General features: G+C 52.1%; 1 protein-coding gene across 6 annotated transcripts in view; it reads left to right on the top strand.

The window, feature by feature from the left end:
• Positions 1 to 558: 558 nt before the first annotated feature.
• Positions 559 to 17,235, top strand: part of TBL1X (transducin beta like 1 X-linked) — a 182,192-nt gene continuing 165,515 nt past the window's right edge. For 4 of the 6 annotated variants that reach the window (XM_074324202.1, XM_074324203.1, XM_074324198.1 and 1 more), the window contains exon 1: positions 2,091 to 2,441. The gene's annotated coding sequence lies outside the window, so the exon portion shown is untranslated. Of the gene's footprint in view, positions 727 to 2,090; positions 2,442 to 17,235 lie in introns of those variants that run through there. The other 2 variants (XM_074324200.1, XM_074324204.1) reach the window with 2 other exon arrangements.

Raw genomic sequence — 17,235 nt, 5'->3', positions numbered from 1 at the left:
CTGCTTACTTGCCAGAAGACCGTTGGGATTATTGGGACATTATCAAACAGGCGAGGCAGATTCTGAGCTCACCTGCACTGCTAGTTACCCAAGGACAGCTGTAAAAACTGGTCACACTGGGTCATAGTTTGGAGCGAGGATTTCCATCCCTTTCCCACACTTTAAACGATTGGCATCTGCCAGGTAATCAAAACATACCAAGAGGCCTTTCTTTCACCAAGCTCAGTTTGGAATTTCCAAGCGGCTGAAGACAGGCAGAGCTGGTAAACCACACCGCGACAGTTTGGCTGCGCGGTTACTCGAGAGAGTGCGGTAGCCGAGGGCCGCGTCCGGGTAAAGCCGAAAGCTGTAATGATGTCAACTTGTTATTTACTTTCCAAATCTGAATGACTGAGCCAGGCGAAAGGAGAATCAATCAACCACAATGTGACCCTACAGGCGGAAAAAACGCCGCGCTACCATCAGCAGCCGGTGGGGGAGGGGAAGCACGTGTAATCGGGGCAGGGTTGCATCATGAGCTCGCTCGGGTTTTCTATTGCACCCTCGGTTTTTCGATTGCATGTGATACCTCTCAGCATCAGCCCGCACAAGCCCAGGGCGTCCGGGAGCAACGAAGGGCAGGCTCGAGGGAAGGCCCCACCACGTCCTTTTGGGGGTGGTCTTGAATGGCAACTGATACGTAGTAAGACACAATCTATTCTGCTGATTCACAATTATGGAGACTGTGTAAGTGTGGATTTTTTATTGATGTGCTCTATGATAATGGTGTAGCAACCGTCGTTTTACATCATTGACCTTTCACAGCAATATATGGCAGGCTAGGTTTTAGGTCCGCCTTTCCGATGGAGGACCAGCCCCTTAAAAACTCACCTCCGGCCCCCTTCCCTCAGCCACCAGAACAACAAATGGTCCAGTGTCCCAGAAAAGAGCAAGTGAGGTTACAGTTTAGCTGAGTGTACTGGGCTCTGAGCGCGAAGCTCAGTATACACCACAGGGAGGGGCAAACTTATTTTAAAATATTCAACAAAGCAGACACTAAAGGTGCTCGGGGTGGGCGCGGATGTCTATTTAATTGCATTAAGGCCGCGTGGGGTGGGTAGTGGTCACCGAACTGGAGGGGAGGAAGGGACGCTGGGGATTCGGGTGCACCAGGGCTGGGCCAAGCGACCATTGCAACGTGAAACACTTTGGAAATGCCCGAGGGAGGTCTGACGCCTGCTTGTGGGGGTGGGGATAAGGATGGGAGGAGGCTCCCCCCAACCCCCGGAACCCCCACACCCCAGCTCCTGGCCTCCACCCCCGTGTGTCTGAGTTTCTTTCTCCCCACGCGTTTCTGGCCCTTCCCTGTCGCTGTTTTTGCAAAGGTTGAGGGCTCCACCTGAGCCCCCACCTTTTGGGGAGGGGGAGAGAACACGGGGGTGTCCTCTAAGCCGCGGGTTTTGAGGGAGATGCCCCCTCGGGCAGGTTACAAGGGTTCTGTTAGGGCAACTGGGCGGTTTCTTTTTTGAGGTGGGGGAGGGTAACACTCTAGCACCGGCCCGGGTTCCTCTCCCCTATGGAAACCTCGGGGGGGGGGGTGGCCCCGGTTACGGTCCCCCCACCCCGACAGTGGGGTAAAGACTGAGGTTTGGGACTGGGTGGGGGTAGACCGCGTTCCCCTCCTCCCTATGGAGGCCACGGGGAAAGGACTGGGTTCCGAGCTTGTAGGGAAAGGCCCGGTTTCCCCTCACCCACCCTAGGCGTGGGGGCAGGGGAGGCTCGGGGTGAGGGACGTCGCGGGGTCGCAGGTTCCCCCACCGTGGAGGAGGGGCTGGATTGGGACGCGGGTCCTCCCTAGAGGCCGCGGGGGAGGGGCAGTTCTGGGGCGCGGACTCTCACCCTCTTCGCCGTGGGGGAGGGGCTGGCCCGGCGTCCCTACCCCAGTGGGGGAGGGTCTGGTTTGGGACGCGGTCCCCCAGGGCGCAGGGGAGGGGCCGGAGGGGACGCGGGCGCCCCTCCCCCGGTGTGGGGGTCTGGGGGAGGGGCGGGCCGGGGCGGCGGAGGCGGCCCCCCTGGCAGTCCTCCCGGCCGGGGTCGGCGCTCTGGCGGCGGCCGCTCCCCCCTGAGGTCACTGCCCGTGCCGGTCCCTCCCGCCGTCCCGCCCTCTGCCGCCGCCGCCGCTCCCGCCTCGGCCCCCCCACTCTCCGCGCTCGGGAGCCGCGAGCCGCCAGCGCCCCCGCCCCGCCCCGCCGCCGCAGCGCCCTCGGCCGCCATTCGGCACCGAAACTTTCCAGCGCCCGCGCCTCACGGGACTCGGCGGGGCGGGGGCGGCCCGGGGGCGGCGCGAGGCTGCTCCGGGGCGCCGGGCCCTCCTCGGCCGCGGCTCGGCCCGGCTCGGCGACGGCCGGCCGGAGGGAGGCTCGGCGCAGCGGCGCCCCACAAGTTGCTCTGCCCGCGGCGAGGTGAGTGCGCGGGGCCCGGCCGGCGGGCGCGGGGCGGGGGGGCGCAAACTTCTCCGGCGGGGGTGGGCCTGGCCGGCGGCTCGGGGCGCCCGCACGCTCCGCCCGCAGCCGGAGCCCTGGAGGGGCAGGTCCCCAACTGTCCCCGGGGCTCGGGCTGGGGTGCGGCGCGCTCCCTGCAGGCTGAACAATACCCCGAGGGGGCCGCTCCCCAAAGTGCCGGCGCGTGGGGGGGCTGCTTTGTGTTGGGGAGTGGGAGGCGGCCGGCGAGTTTGGGGAGGCGCTCCCTTTGCCCCCGGGTCCCCTTTGTCTGCCGCCCCTGGGGCTGGTGGGCGAAGCTGCGGCGCCGCGGGCTCCCCCGTGGGGGAGGGGAGCCCCATTCATCCCGGGCTCCGGCCGGCCCGCCCCGGACCGGGTGGCCGCGCGGCGGCGCGCCGTGGAGTGAGTGCCGGGCGAGGCCCCGCGGCTGCTCTGTTTCCGAGGCGCAGAAACTGTCAAGGAAGTCAGAGGCCCTCCCCTCCCCCCGGCCCGAGCGCGAGGACCGGGCCGGGGGCGACTTCGGCGTGTGGGGGTCGCCCCTGGGCTGGCGGGTTCTGCACAGCGCGGCCTGGGGAGGGTGCAGACCTGTTGCTCCCGGGCTAGGGGGAGGGGTGACCCCAGATTCGCGTCCCGGGCCCTGCTCCCGGAGGGACTTTCCCCACTGGGGGCCCGTCCTCGGAACCGGGTGGGGGTGCGTCTTCGGGTGTCGGTGGCTGCCGGGCATGTGACAATCGGGGGTCACTAGAAGCCAGCCCGCGCTGTGTTGGGGCCTGGACTTCGCGTGCGTCGCCCGTGCGCGGTCAGGCCTGGGCCGGGGCTCGCTCCTCGCGTGGCCTGGCGTTTTCCCGCACAACTGCATGGCAGATTCCAGAAAGTTAAAGAGTCGGAGGTGATGTTGTGGGTCATACCCCCCCCAAAAGAAAAAACAACAACAACAACAAAACCCCCACCCACCCAGCCCCTATCGCATCTGCAACTGTCTCTGCTTTGCATTGTCACATGTGGCTTGACCTGACTTCTGGATGTTTTTCTCTCCTGACGCGCCGCCCAGGTCCCTGGTTTAACCTGGAAGCGCAGGGGCGGGACTTCAGACCTGGAGGGAGGGGGCGCCCTGCTGAGGTCCCCAGCGGTGGCTTGGGGTACAAATGGCTCTGGACGATTTTATGAAAAGTTTAGAATTAGTCATTCCTGGAAAAGATGCCTTTAGGGAAAAAAAAAAGTGTTGAGTATGGAACAATTACGACGTTAAGATGACGCTTTTATTTTAAAGGACCCTCGCTATGTGTCAAATGTGCTGCAGATTTTGATGGAAAACCACCCAGCTGGGTAAATAATCCAGGAATAAAAGTTGACGTTCGTCACTTGAGCCACTTATTAAAATAGCCCCTCAAGGGGATTCCAGCTCTTCCGTGTACACACACCTGTGGGACAGAAATGGGGATTTTTGGTGGTGTATTTGGTGGTGTACATTTGCCCGTCCAGTGGGCTAGTGATTTTTTTCCTCTGCCAGTAGTTTTAAAGAAGAAACTGTTTGCAAAATAACAACGAAAATAATGATCGCTGTATTATTGAAGGGACCCAAAAGTGAATGTTTCATAATCTGGGGTACTGTCATCAGTTGTATCCATAGCATGAGTTTGTACAACAGTATCTTAGTAAGGAGGTCCCTCCCCTTTTTTAGTGATGGATAAACATTTATTCAAAAATGTACCCAGGTACTCTACTAGGCCCAGAGGGACACCGGGAGCAAGGTGGGCCCCCTTAGGGGACAGTGGGACATGGGAAGGGGCCCACTCGCCAAGGGCAGCGCACGTGTCCTGAATCCTCTAGGGTTGGCTCTTGTGCTTTTATCCAGGGCTTGGTCAGTCCAGGAACTATCAACACCCCCATTTAAATGTCACACGTGGATCCCTAAATCTCCCAAACCCCACCCTTCCTGAAAGGTTGGGCATTTTGGGAAAGGAGAATGCTTGGTGTCTTCCTTGGCCTTGAAAGCCACCTGTATCTCTGGGAGCTTCAGTGTTCCGTTTGTGTGATGACATCATGAGTCTGCCTCCTGGTTGGAGACTTGCAATGGGCTCTGTGGCCCCCACAGTGGTGAATAGGGTCCTCGAGTCCAACTGCATCATGACCAGTGACATTCGGCTGTCCCTGTGTGATCTGAACTAGTCCACCCTGTTCCTGCTCCACCGTGGGTCTGGACGTCCTGCACCTTGCTGAGCGTTACTTGCTATGTGTGTAAAAATATAAAGGAGAACTGAAATCGCTGTACTCACTGGGCAGAGTGAGGACGGGAAGAGAATGTATGTGAACTGGAATGGAAAGCCGCCTGTAAATGTTAGCTGTTGCTCGCGTGCAAATAGAACGGTTGTCTTTATGCTATGCCCTGAGCCATTCACAGGCCTAACCCTATACTAGCACGTGTCATTTCCATGTCACAGCAGAGGACCTTGAAAGATGTTAAGTAACTTGCCAATACGTAGTCGTGGAGGGAGGGTTGTCTGATTCCCAAAGCCCAGCTGGTAAGCTTGGCCTTTTTTTTTTTTTTTTTTTTTTGCCTTCCTGACTACCTAGGGTAAATTTTCCCAATTGGAGAAAAAAGCTGTTTAAATTACGAGTGTATACACACACACACACTCACAAACAAGAATCTTCATGGAAATCTGTGCATACGTATAAACATATCTCAATAGAATCAGGACCCGTCTGTTTTCCTCTCTAGCTGTGTTGTCCAATGTGGTGGCCACTAGTCACGTGTGCACATTTAGAGTCAATTAGAATTCAATGAAAGGAACAGTTCTGTCACTTTTGGTCATTCTGGCCACAGTTCATGTACTCAGTGGATGCATGTGGCTAGTGGCCACCATATTGGATAGCACAGAACTTCCAGAAACTGCTGTGGTAGGGTCCTACTTTATGGTTATTACAATGACAATAAAACAAGAGAGTTAGTGGGCTTCTTGTGGGGGGAGAGGAGAGACCGTTTGAAATAATTCACAGGTATATCTTTTTAAAAGAGAGAGATCCATTTCAGCCAGCAATTGACCCAGGAAAGTGATTTCAGTGAATGGATTCTGCCCCTGAATTTGACGGCTGTGGTTTTAGATTGAGGGGCATCAGATCAGTTTTGAATCAGAAAACCAGAACTGTGAGCTGGAGTCTGAACGTTTAACCTCGGGCAAGGAATTCAGCGTTTCTGTGCCTCAGTTTTCCCGTCTGAAAAAATAGCGTCGGTCCCCATGTGCCTGCCTAAGCGGATGGTGGTGAATATCCCTTGGGATGATTGGAGCCTTTGGTGTCACCATCATTGAGTCCCCGTGTGGCTGGTTGAGACGCTGCATCTGGTACATTTAAATCTTTGCTTGCTGTGGGTACCTCGGGCTACCGCCCGCCCCTTGAAGTTCAGGTACTAAGTATTAAGGCTCAGTCACTTGAGGTCAAAGTCTTAACATATTAAAAGGCTGGTAAGGAATCGTTCCAACAAAGTGAGACTTCACAATAGTCGAAGTATTTTTTTTTTCAAAAAAAAAAATGTCTGACTGTTCACTGTTTCCTGTACACCCGGTCCCTGAGTCAGGATGTTATTTTTATTACTTAGTTGGTGTGTCATTTGCATAGTTCTTTGTATTTTTTTATAGCAACAGGTTAGGCATTTTATTTGTAAATGAGGGTGGGGGAAAAACCCCATTTTGTGTCTGTCAGTGAGGTGACTTCCCGGGTCAGCCTTCTGTCATTGGCCCTCACTTTTGCTTCCTCTCAGGGCCCTGAGGTGAGCTCTCAGCGTGGGGTGGAAGTTCTTGAACACCTGGGACACCTGCAGTTCTCTGCCAGGGTCCCTCCTGAGGGAGGCTGCGCCCAGGAAAGCCATCTCACGCAGGTCCTGAGCGTCAGGAATCGAGAGTCTCAGTCACCTGTGGGTAGGAAAACACCCAGTTCAAACCTGGGGCCGTCCCCATCCCCGCGTTCTGCTGGGGTGCCCAGACCCCAGGCCCCACACATATGGCATTGCCAGGCCGCACCCTGGGCCTGGTGACAGTCACAGTTGCTCTGCTGTGTGAGGTGAGAGTGTCCCAGCTGTGGTTTCCCCATGCCTCGAATTCACCCCTCCCCCCTTAAAAAGAACTAGTACACTACATCCAATCACTTGGTAATCTTTTGCTACTAGGCATTTTAAAATACAGTTTCAATCAGGAAGGAAGACTACAGTCATTTTGTAAACACTTTTTTTTAAGTTGAAAAGATAAACTTTTTTTTTCCCCCGTAACTATTTTTAGTGTGAAGGAAGTAAGTGGCCTCTGGAGCGGAGACTGGATGTGAGTTGGTCCCTTGGGTCTTGCCTGCCTTGGCCCTTTGCTGTTCTCCATCCTTTCCATGGGGTTTGACCGAAGGGACTGCACTGGCCAGATTGGCAGAATGTGACCCAACAAAACCAAAATAAAAGCTGGCCATGGGAAGGGACTAAGAAAGTCAATGGTCTCCTACTCTGAGAAGGAGTTTAAAATCTCCAGAAATGCGACACTGAAGGAGTTGGGCGTCCCGGCGCTTTCTTACCAGGGACTGGAAAACTTGACTGGAGATGATTGTTCAGTGAGCTGGCAGCCTCCCTCCAGGCCATTCTGTCCATTATCATCACTGCTGTCAAATATTTATGAAGAATCCGCTGCCTGATTGAAGACTGCAGATGGGAACCGGAGGCCATTAAAAAATTGAATTGGAGCAAATTTAAAGTTCAAACAGAGGAGAGAATATTTATATCTTACACACGAAGTCCAGGACCATTTCCTTTGGTTTGTTCTTGGCGGAAGGGAACAGAGATGGAGATAGGGCATGGTGCGTGGGTTGGGGAGGAAGAGACGGCTCGGAAAGAGGGAAGTCGAGAACGGGGTGGTTTATTGGAATCGTGTTTTCCGTGTTGAATGCTAGAGTCTTGCAGCCCACGGATGGCTCTCGATTGGAGGCGGTTTTGCTTCCTATGTTCAAGGGGGCATGTGGCAATGTCTGGAGATGTTTTGGGTTGTCAGAGGTTGGGGGAGGGGATGGGTAGTGCTGCCGGCATCTAGTGGGTGTGTGGAAGCTGCTGAATACCCCGCAATGCACAGGACAGCCCTGCCACAGATGGGTCTGCCCCCAGTGCCAGTGGTGCCCAGGGGGGGAACCACCGTGGTTATACAATCAGTGCCACGGTCCTGTTTGGGGCAGGCTCGGTAAGGGTGGTGGATGCCAAGAAAAACGATATAGCAAGTTCTGTAGTTCTCAGGAGCCCATGCGCTTTGTGGGGATACAGATAGTAAGAGTTGCGGGTGCTCACAGGAGAGCGGAAGGAAGAGGTGGGAAGGAGTGAATTCAGGAGTTTGAAGAGCCATTAGAAGCCAGAGCAGGAGGGGGTGGGGGAGGGCGAGGCTGCTAGTTGCCTAGACTCTCAACACAAGTCCTTTTTAGAGCTCCAGGTACAGGTCCACCTTGAACACTATTTCTCAGCTTCTTGTTTCCATTTTGCTGACGTCGAAGCAGATTTACTAGGTCTTACTTTCGGTCGGCTTCTTGGAACCTTCGGTATCATGGAAAACAAACCCTGCAAACATCACCTGTCTCATGTCTTCGCGGATCCTCCTGGTGCCCAGCAGCATGTCCTTTAACCTGGATTTGGGGTCACCCCCCCAGCAGGCAGGGGCTCAGAGGGCGGAGGCAGCTGGATGGAGTGTTTGCTGCTTCCAAGACTCTGGGTGCTGCTTGAGTCACGACTCGGGTGATTAGCAAAGCTGGGGACGGCTGTGCATTTTCCTGGTCATGGGAGCCTGGTGATCCTGAGTGACCCATGGCCCGTGTCGTGCTGACCCCCATTGGAGCGCCAGGTCTAACCTGGGCAGGGCCTTCTGGCTGCTGGTTGTCACGGGCACATGACACAGGGCCGTGAGGGAAGTTTGATTTGCAGCCAACTCACCATGCACTTGACTGCCTCTTACGGCCAGTTACCTTCTCTAGCATTAGTTTTCTCATTGACAGAGAGAGAGAGAGGGAGAATAAGCTTTATTTCTCAGGCCTGTAGAATATTAAAGGAGAAAGGATTGTTACCATGTGTGGAGCCCACCCTGCTTTTATTTCCTCTACTCCCACGTTGGGAATTGGATGTGGAAATGTATCTTTATTTGTTAGGATGGTCTCCAGCGATCGCTTGCTTTCTTTTTTTATCTTTTTATTACTCCTCTTAAGTTAAATTTCGGGGCTGGCATGCGTATATGCGCACATACAGAGGGTGCCAAGAAAATGTATACACGTTTTAAGGAAGGAAAAAACTATTAAAATGGTAATACTCAATATATACTGATAACAAAAGATGAATACAAGTTATGTGTATATGCTTTTTTGGCACACCCAGCATATACATATATGCACACACACACACTTATAGTCCCTCTATATTTCTATATTTTCTAAGTTACTATATAATAAGTTAGGCATTTCAACACATGGATAGGCCTGGTTAAATACCACTGCTGTCGGGATACAGAGCTGTCCCTGCCCCCAGAGCTGTGCCCTAGTGCTCTCCGCTGTGGTGCCCCCTAGTCGCCCCTTCCCCAGCCCGTAGCCAGGGCACTGCCCCTCAGCTCTGCTCTCCTCTCCTGCTAATCACATCCTTGCTCAGGAAGAAACTCCCAGCGGTGAAGCCTTCCAGCCTCCCAGCACCTTCCCAGACCCACGAACCTCATGCTTTGGCACTTGTGGGGCCCCTGTGCTGCCCGCAGAACGATTTTACGCTGTGGATATTATCGAAAGCAAAGGAGAGCTAAACTTGTCACTTCTTAATACTTGTAAGAAGCCACAGTGAAAAAAATACCAGGAGTCTTGTTGGGGCTGCCGAAGATTGGTTCATTTTCTCTGCCAGTGAATCCTTGCTGCCAGATTAGTTGAAATGGGATGTGTTTTGATGCACTTTCCCCTGAACCTTTCAAGACATTTACTATGTAAAATGTATCGGTAGCTTAGAGTCCTGTCTTTAGTTTCAAAAACAGGAGGCACACCTGGAGGCAGCACATTTTTCCCAGTGGAGTGATGATTTGAATAGCAAATAGGTTAAAAATAGCAAGTTGTATTTGCATTAGTTTGTTGTAGGAATAAAACAAATTCCTCAGGCTGGGCTTCTGTGTAGTTCTTAAGCTGCATTTTGCTTTGGGCCATCATTTCCGCTTTTCGTGATCTAATAAGAAATGGCATGTGTTCTAGAAGAATCCTTGACCTGGCGTTTTGGCTCCTGGCGTCCTGCCTTGGGTGGTCTGCCTGCTTGTGTGGTGTCTTTAGCCTGTGTGTGTCCCACACAGGGGACTGAAAGGGTTGATGAGCTGATCTTAAGGCTTCTTGCACGTCTCTCGGGTGAGGGTTTCAGTTTGGAAAAGGGACACTTGTTATATGTTGGTTGGAGGTGATGGTGCTCTCATGTGAACTAAAAATGTGGGTAAACTGACATATATGTTCCATGCTTTGACCATATTAGCTGTGATTAAAATAGGCAACATGTAACTTCACGTTGATAACTTTGTTGCATGTTTAAAAAAAGAAAACAACCTAGCAATTGGCTGCCTGTGAGTAATTCTTCTGAGTGTCATAGTTTTCCAGTCTTGTGAGATCCTTTAAAATAAACACAAATGGTGCTCGGGGCAACATTCACAGTTTATTCTTGAAGACAGTGTCTGCCTTGGAGTCCTGTCATTTTTCCCCTATCGGGTGGATGTACCCGGAATGCTTCAGAGAAAACACCAGAGTTTTCTTTGCTTGTTTCCCTTGAGCCTGGAACCTCGCACATGACACCCCCCAGTAGCCAGCACAGAGCTCTTTCCTTTCTGCAACACTTACCCCCAGCCCCCAGGCTGAATACAGAGGCAGGAGGAGGGAAGGACACCTCTCCTCGCCCCCCACCTGGTCACCACCCCACTCCAAGAAATCGCAACCGTCCTCGAGTGTACTGAGAACTGGATGCCCAGTGTCATCTGTGCTGGAGCCAGGCTGGGAGGACACTGTCCCTTCTCAGTGAGCTCGACGCATTAGTCTTATCGACTCACCCCTTGTCATTAAGCCTTGGCAGCTGTGCACACATCCGGGGTTGTTCAGCTCTGCAAACCTTTCTGCTTGTTTGAACCTCTGCTTGTTTGGACAAAAGAAGCTTACTGTACGAGATGCCATTTTATTTCTTAAACCAAAGAAACACTGGACTATGGGAAAGACCATGTACATCTTCGAAAGAACTGGAGAAAAATGCAGCAGCGCTCAGCGGTGCTTTGGGTTTCAGTGCATTGAGGGTAGAGGGTAATTCTTAGTCTTCACCAGGCTGGCTGGGCTCCTCTGCTTAGCCTGTGGACGTCCATTTGAAGGGGACAAATGAGAAAGTGGAGTGTGTGTGGGGGGGTCTCTTACCAGAGTCACGTGCAGACGTCTGTAGCACTAGTATGCAACCCTAATTCACAGCACCTGTAAAGTTCCAGGCGGCGGCAGAGTTTCACGTTGTATTTGAAAAAAGCCCTGAGCACAGAATAGGCGTCCTTACTATTTGGTTCATGGGGGAGGGGGCGTCAGGGGGGTGGATTAAACATGGGTCCCCACCTGAGGTTCTTTTTCCAACAGAATCATGCAGGCATTTTAATCCCAAGGTGGAACTTGGACGCCAGCTCTGTGTTGGGAAAGGCTTAGGTGTTCACTGTTAGCAACTTGGAGCCCGCGTTTGCCAGGCCCTGACAGTCGCAGGGCAGTTTGGGAGACACACGGTTTCGTGGAACTCCTAATTCGATGGTGAAATAAGTACCACCTGAGGTGTGTATTTCTGAGACACACGGGAGGTTCCATGCCAATCTCAGCCATTTCCCGGCGTCCGCACAGTAAGACTTCAGAAAAGCCTGGTCGGAAGGCACAGTGTTGGAGGTGCAGCCCTCTTCGAAGTGGGTGAAGATAAGCATTCGTGATGTCACGTGTCCAGTGCGTGATAGGGATTACTGTAGCCCAGCTGAGACCAAGCGGACAGGCCTGCTGATGTTCCAGTTGCCCATAAATGTCATGCTGCTCGTTAAAGCAGCCGTCTCCACATCGTGTGTGTGCGTGTGTGCACACGTGTGTGTGTGTGCACATGTGTTTGTGTGTGCACACGCTAAGGGACCGAGACGCAGCCATTAATGCTGTGACTTAGGAAAGACAGAACATGCCATGACATGGTACCGTGCCCATTTGGGCCCCTACTAGACCTGGCGTGTTTTTGAAGCTGAAGAAATATTTGTGCTTTAGAACCAGAAGACTGTGTCAGTGGCAGGTGCGAGGGGAAGCTTTGGAACAGTGCTGGGCTTTTTTAAGCATTTCATGACTCGGCAGTATTTTCATTACCGTTCTGTTTATAGATGAGCTGCTTTCATTGATGGAAGCCCCTGGGGCGCTCCAGATCCGGGCGTTTTGTTGAAAAAGGGATTCCGACTCGACATGAGATGGTGTGGGAGCTGGCTTGTGACGAAAGTCTTTGGGTGCCTTCAGTCTGGCTTTTATTTGTTGTCTCCCCTCCCTCCCTCCCAGGAATATATTTCATCCATCATGGCTGTTATTAAATAATAATTACAATTTTTTTTTTTTTTGCATTTCACATTAGAGGATTTTTAAAGAGAAAACTGTCACTTTAGTTGATGCTGTATTACGGGTGTTCCAGAGAGAAAATAAATAGATTATGTTCATGCCTCAGACCACATTGGTGGCTGCAGAGAGGAGACCTGAGGGGCGTCTGTGACCTGAGGGGCTTTTGGCTCATTTGCTGAAGATTGGTTTTCTGGAGGGTCTGAATGTCACGTGCAAGTAGCCGCAGGGTTTTCACACTCGCCTTTTTGTGTGTTTCACTTGAACCTAGAGCTCTGTAGGTTTGGTTTGTGTGTATCATTTTGGGGGTTTGCGTCTGTTTTTGCCTTTGTGCTATTGACTTGGCGACGTAACTCTGTGGAGAAGATGAAGTAATAACAACTGCACATTTTCTGAGAACCGACAGGACGCTGCATTAATGCTGGTCGGGACGTGCCGTGGCATTCATTGGCCTTCGCTAAACTGAAATATTTATTTCTTTCCTACTTTAAAACAAACAAACCTGCTTCTCTTTATGGGGCTATTCCGAAGGCACGTCCTGTAAAGAGGAGAAACAGGAAGTACAATTTTTTATCGTCTTATTTTGCACCTTTGTCTACCCTCCAGAGAGCAAGACGTGGGCGCTCCAGTAACACATTGAGTTATCAGGAGGGTTTTGGGAATGGACTTGGCTGCCCCCTTTACAGGAGGAAGTGAGACCGAGTATTTGGCCTTTAAACTTGAGCCTCGGCCAGGCCTTGACTTCACATTGCGTGCAGGTCCCCAGATACCGGTCACTTCAGCTCTGGACCGGTTCTGGTTGCTGACTGACAATGCTAATAATTAGCATTTGATGCTTTGCAAGCCCAGTTACCCTCTGGAATGTTCCAGACGTGCATCCAGAGAATGGCCCGCGCGGAAGTTGGTTCTGTTTCCCAGATGCACACCTCAGGTATACCTACGCGTGAAGCGTACGCAGCTGTGACGATTTCTGGGCATTTGAAGTACAGGGGTGTGAGGCAGGAGGGTGGGGGACCAGTGGGGCCAAGTGGTGCAGGCCTCTGAGGGATTCTGTCAGTGCGCTAAGCTTCAAGGGAGAACATATAATAGAACCAATTCGTTTATAGCATCGTTGAAGTACCGCTTACATAATTTATATCAGGGAAGGCAGTTACTTCTCGTTAGGAAGATTGGGTTATTAAAATGAGCTAGCTTCATTTTCCCACAGAAATAAAAAATCAATTGTAGTTCAAATAATTGTATGTGAAGCTTTACGATTGGAAACTGGAAGCTAGCAAAATTATATAACCCTGGTTAATTACATTAGTCGACTCAAGCTAAAAATGGAATGAGATTAGCTCATGGAAATATTTCATTTTTATCTCAGTGGAGTCCAGATCATACCTCCTCAATGGTCAGATAATTTCTAGTTACATTTTATAATTTTTTTTTTGACCATCCTGGATGTGGTTTCAGAAAAGTCAGTTGAAACGAGGGACTGGATATTTTCATGATTTCCCCAGTTCATGTTTAAATCTAAAACGGTGCACAGAAAAAGCTGTCTTTTGTGAATTCTAATTTTCTCAGTCTGTATGTTATTAAACACACGCACACGCACGCACATGCACACGCACGCACATGCACACGGACATGCATGCACACACAGCATTGCATGCCTGGCACAGTAGACCAGTGAGCTGGGGGTCCCATTTCTCTGTGCCACACTGGCTTTCAGAGAAGTTTGAGCAGGGTTTATAGTTCACTAAAAGTAAATGTTCGACCGACTCTAATTTCCTGTCGTGTTTGCTTTTCCACTGAGTGTTCTATATTTGGACAACAAATGTATTTTTCTGCATGGGTTTTTGTTGGCCCAGATGTCCATCAGAGTGGAATTCCTCTCTGTGCACAGCACTGGGTTGGACGTGCCCTAGTGTTTGGTTCTCTGTGGCTGCTAGGGTCCAGGTGGATACATTGTAGACTCTGGCCTTGCTCAGATGCGTGTTACTTTGTTTCATTTGGGCTTGCCACAGATGTTTGCGTAGCTTTCCGATTGCTTGCTGGCCATGCCAGCTTGTGGAGATGTTTAATTTAACAGAACTGGAAGTCTGGCTTAAAATCAAGTTGATTTTCTACAACAAGTTGATTGAGGTATACGTTACATACCATAAAAGTCGCCTTTTTTAAGTGTACAGTTCAGTGATTTTTAGTCAGTGTGCCGAGTCGGGCGGCCATCGTCATAACCCAGGTTTTGCACATTTTCATGACCCAGGCGGCTCACTCACATTCACCGGCCGTCACATCTGCCACCCAGCCACAGGCACTGACCAGTGGCCTTTGTCTCTGCAGATTTCCCGGTGCTCAGCACAGGCACCTGTGTGCTTGGCTGTTTCTCCTTCCCCACGCCCTCCCTGACAGGGAGAAGTGGGGAGAGAGGCAGGAAGTGGGGACATAGGCTCAGGTCTCAGTTTCCTCCTCTGTGGAATCAGGATCGGGAGAGATGGGCAGCAAGCTCTGGAGCAGCTCAGCGTCACGTGCGTCGTGGGGAATCGTGCATAAAGGTCCCCCTTGGACAGGTGAGGGGTCAGGGCAAGGAACTGCCTCTCCTGGGATGGTGCCGTCCCCAGAGAGCAGGACATACTGCCCGGCAGTCGCCCCTTCATGCTTCCACCCACCTTCCATCTTGAATTCCCATCCGTGTTTCTTGCGTGGCCAAGGGTATGCGTTAGCTCAGTGGTCCTCCTCTGGGGGTAGTTTTGCTCTCAGGGGACATCGGACAGTGGCTGCACACATTTCTGGGTACAGATGGGGAACGGAGGCTACTGGCATCTCGTGGGTAGAGGCCAGGGGCACTGCCAGACATGGTCCAGCGCAAAGGATGGTCCCACGTGCCCACAGTCGCTTACCCTGCACAAGAGGCCAGTCGTGCCAGGTCAAGAAACCCTGCCTTAGTAGCTTTGTACCTGGTTGGTGGTCGTTTTAAAGGAGGTGCTTAGAACTTCAGTAAAGACTTAGAGACCCTGGGGCTTAAGGAAAGAATGCAGGCTGCCTTCGGTCTTCGGACAGCCCAGGGAATAGGGATTCTTCCAAAGCAAAGGATAAACAAGATTTGGGGAGATAACTTGAGGGAGAAAATAATGGCTTGCAAGTCCCTTAGAAGTATTTAGTCATTTACAAATAAACAGAAGTTACAGTGTAGGCAGAGAAATCTGGGGCCACCTCTTGCCTTTGATCTGGGAGTCCTATTTCCTCTGTGTCTGTTCCCCTAAGACCTGAGGAGGAGGGATGAAGGTCCTACCCCTGCATGAAAACCAGAAATGATGACCTTCTGTCGATGGAAGGGCTGCTTTCGGCAGTCACCTCGTCTTGGACACTCTTTGTAGACTGGCTGGGGCCAGGGCTGGCTTCTGCGATGCCGACACGTTTGTGAGTCTGCTGATGGGCGCTCTCGGTTTGTCTGGGTTTCTGTAGGATTTTCCGTTGCTCCCTGAAATGTGCAGTGTAATAATCGCTGGCCCTCTGCCAGCACCCAGGGCTGCACCGGCCCCTCTGCCACCTGCGTTTAGTTTTCTTGGGCGATCTGCCTGGGGGCGCCCTGAGAGCTCAGCCCCGCAGCCTGCATACCAACTCCCTTCTCTGCCTTTCATCTCACGGCCAGGGCCGCCCCTCCCCCCTCGCAGCTCCTGTTTCCACCCTGTGGGGCCCCTTCCCCTGCTCCCCCCGCCCCCAGCCCGCCTTGCTCCCTTCCAAAATACAAGGTCTGTCCTCGGAACAGATCTCTTTTCTTGATTCTTTTGTCTCTTTTGCCTGTTCTGAGCGCATTCTTTTTTCCAGGGGCATCCATGACGATATGTTAGTTTCCCTGAATTTAGGCAGTTGTATCTTCTCCTCCTCTGGGAATAACCAGCCTTAACAGCCCACATGGGACATTGTAGCTCTGTCTGTCGCATGTCAGCTGTCCACGGACAGACATGTTGTCTTGTGTTTTTACCTGTGTGGAATCACATCACGCTTGTTTTGCTCTGTCTGCGTTCTTTCTTTTTACAACTTTATTAAGGTCTAATTGAAGTCCAGGAAACTAGGCCTGTGTTAAGTGTGCAGTTTAATCAGTTTTCTCATTTTTGTTGTCTTGATGGCGGTGCTGGCCTCACAGACACCACGTGAACAAGTATTTGTGTCCGTTACAGATTTCCCTGTGCCTTTCAGTCGCTCCGCTCCAGGCAGCCATTGCTCACTCGCTATTGCTGGATGGGCACGTGTGCCTTTTCCAGGGTTGTACGGCAGTGAAAGCGCACACTATGTGCTCGCAGTGAAAGCGCACACTGTGTGCTCGCAGTGAAAGCGCACACTGTGTGCTCACGGTCTTGCCCGTTTCTCTCTCCCAGCGGAACGGCCGGGGCTCCCTCTATGCGATGGCCGGTATCACTGATTTGTCCCCCTTTCAAGCGGGGTAGGATTCCATCGGCTCTGAATGCACAAGGGTCTGTTTATTCAGTTGTTGAACACTTGGGTTTGTTTCCATTTTTTGGCTCTTATACTGCTGCTTTAAATATTTTTGTGGCCATCCCAGGGGTTCTCAAATGTCCACGTGCCAGAACCCCCGGAGAGCTTGTTAAAGCAGAGGTTGCCAGGCCCCCCTCTGCCCCCCGAATTCTCATTCAGCAAATCTGGGCTGCGGCCCGAGACTCTGCATTTCTAATGAGTTCCCAGGTAGGGCCAGGGCTGCTGGTCTAAGGGCAGCCCACACTTTGAGGGCCTCTGCCTTAAAGAAGTCTTTATAAAATATGGTTGTCCCTCCTTTGTTACTTGTTCCTAATATACCCCTCCTAGACCTTTCCTTGTCTTGTCATGTTGACTGTGGTTTAATCACCAAGCTTCCCATTTGTGTGTGGTTGAATGTGTCTGTCTTTTCCTTTTGGCTTATGGGTGTGGCTTCTTTATGTCAAGGGCTGATACCAATTTGGGGTTGGTCAGGTGCAGATGTCCCCAAAACGCCAGCCATGTTACCCCCACCGACCCCATCAACGGGTCTGCCCTTCTTGGACCCACGTGGGGCAGACTCGGGGCCCAGGCCCTGTGCCAGGGGCTCCCTGGTGCTGTCTCGTCCCCTTGGGCCTGTGGGAGAAACCCAGCTGCTCCCCTGCCTTTCTTCTCACAGCGAAACAAAACCTATCCTTTCTCCATC

Source organism: Rhinolophus sinicus, chromosome X (assembly GCF_036562045.2).
Source record: "Rhinolophus sinicus isolate RSC01 chromosome X, ASM3656204v1, whole genome shotgun sequence".
In the NCBI taxonomy this organism is placed as follows: Eukaryota; Metazoa; Chordata; class Mammalia; order Chiroptera; family Rhinolophidae; genus Rhinolophus; species Rhinolophus sinicus.
The sequence above is the reverse complement of the archived record's forward strand: the minus strand, read 5'-3'. Positions and strand labels throughout refer to the sequence as shown.